The sequence below is a fragment of the Mustelus asterias genome, chromosome 12 (assembly GCF_964213995.1).
Source record: "Mustelus asterias chromosome 12, sMusAst1.hap1.1, whole genome shotgun sequence".
Classification (NCBI taxonomy): Eukaryota; Metazoa; Chordata; class Chondrichthyes; order Carcharhiniformes; family Triakidae; genus Mustelus; species Mustelus asterias.
In genome coordinates, this window is record NC_135812.1 from 42,139,660 (window position 1) to 42,141,580 (window position 1,921).

General features: G+C 49.1%; 1 non-coding gene across 1 annotated transcript; it reads right to left on the reverse strand.

Annotated features, from left to right (window-relative positions):
* Positions 1-1,516: 1,516 nt before the first annotated feature.
* Positions 1,517-1,712, reverse strand: LOC144502090 (U2 spliceosomal RNA). The gene has a single exon (XR_013499252.1). It is a non-coding gene; the product is annotated as a U2 spliceosomal RNA (small nuclear RNA).
* Positions 1,713-1,921: the final 209 nt, after the last annotated feature.

A 1,921-nucleotide genomic window follows, 5' to 3' on the forward strand; every position in this document is an offset into this window, starting at 1 on the left:
CATGGGGGGACCAGGACAGGTTGTTGGTGATCTGGACACCTAAAAACTTGAAGCTCTCGACCCTTTCTACTTCATTCCAGTTGATGTGGACAGGGGCATGTTCTCCTTTACGCTGCCTGAAGTCGATGACAATCTCCTTCATTTTGTTGACATTGAGGGAGAGATTATTGTTGCCGCACCAGTTCACCAGATTCTCTATCTCATTCCTGTACTCTGTCTCGTCATTGTTTGAGATCTGTCCCACTGTGGTGGTGTCGTCAGCAAACTTGAAAATCGAATTGGGGGGGTATTTGGCCACACAGCCATGGGTGTATAAGGAGTATAGTAGGGGGCTGAGAACACAGCCTTGTGGGGCACGGGTGTTGAGGATGATCGTGGAGGAGGTGCTGCTGCCTATCCTTACTGATTGTGGTCTGTGAGTTAGGAAGTTCAGGATCCAGTCGCAGAGGGAGGAGCTGAGCCCCTGGCCATGGAGTTTGGAGATGAGTTTTATGGGAATAATGGTGTTGAAGGCTGAGCTATAGTCAATAAATAGGAGTCTTTGTTATCTAGGTGTTCCAGGGTTGAGTGCAGGGCCAGAGAGCTGGCGTCTGCTGTGGTCCTGTTGCAAACTGAGGCAAACTGTAGTGGATCCAGGCAGTCCGGGAGGCTGGAATTGATTCGTGCCACGACTAGCCTTTTGAAGCACTTCATAACGATGGATGTCAGAGCCACCGGACGATAGCCATTAAGGCACGCTGCTTGGTTTTTCTTAGATACCGGGATGATGGTCATCTTCTTGAAGCAGATGGGGACCTCAGATTGTTGTAAAGAGAGGTTGAAGATGTCTGTGAATACCTCCGCCAGCTGATCCGCACAGGATCTGAGTGCACGTCCAGGTACCCCATCAGGGCCAGTCGCTTTCCGTGGGCTGACCTTTGAGAAAGCTGCTCTGACATCTGCAATGGTGACCCCAGATACAGGCTCATCCACAGCTTCCAGGGTGGAGGGCATGCTCTCACTGACCTCTTGCTCAAAACGGGCGTAGAATGCATTGAGTTCATCAGGGAGGGGTGCGTTGGAGCCGGCGATTTTACATGGAATAGAGCCTGGGTGGGATTGTGGTCGGTGCAGACTCAATGGGCCTAATGGCCTCCTTCTGCACTGCAGGGATTCTATGTTTCACATCTCCAGAGTCTATGTGCAGGTATACAGTAGTGTAGTGGTTATGTTGCTCAGCTAGTGATCTGAAAGTTCGGGATTAAGCCAGAGAAATTCCAGTCCAGACAGTACTTTGAGAATCTGCATTCCCTTCAGTTAAATTGGGAAAAAATGCCAAAAAATGTTGGAAACTCAGTCGACCCAATAGTGCCAGTGGAGAGGGAAACAGAGTTACTGTTTCAGCTTGGTGACCTTGTATCAGAACTGCTTTTTGTATTTTTATTCCAATTCAATCAAATCAAGTCCAATTCAGAGTCTCAACAAGCTGAGCCATTCCCGATCCAAGCTGACAAGACTCTCACCTCCTGTCTTGGGCTTGATCTATATGATCCAAGCTGATTGGAGTAGGCATAGCTCCTCCTCCAAGGCTTGATCTCATTTGCATCTTAGCCAAAAGGCCGAGATGCCGCTTTAAAAAATTGCTTCAAATGAAGCTAAAATGTAACCTCATGACTTCAACCAAGCACAGCATGTCGATACTACACTTGATCTTAGCCAAAAGGCCGAGAGAACTGCTTCATCAGCAGAATAATTCTGATGAAAGGTTTGAAACATTGGGCGAGATTTTTGCACTGGTGTGCTTGAGGGTGGTGGGGTGAGGGGGAGGGTGGTAGGCTGATGGTGGTGGGGAATTTTGGAGGGCAACTGATAAGATACCCATTGCCTCCCCCTCCACCCTCGACCTAGCCCGAGGCACAGGGTTGGGGTGTTTGGTGGCCTG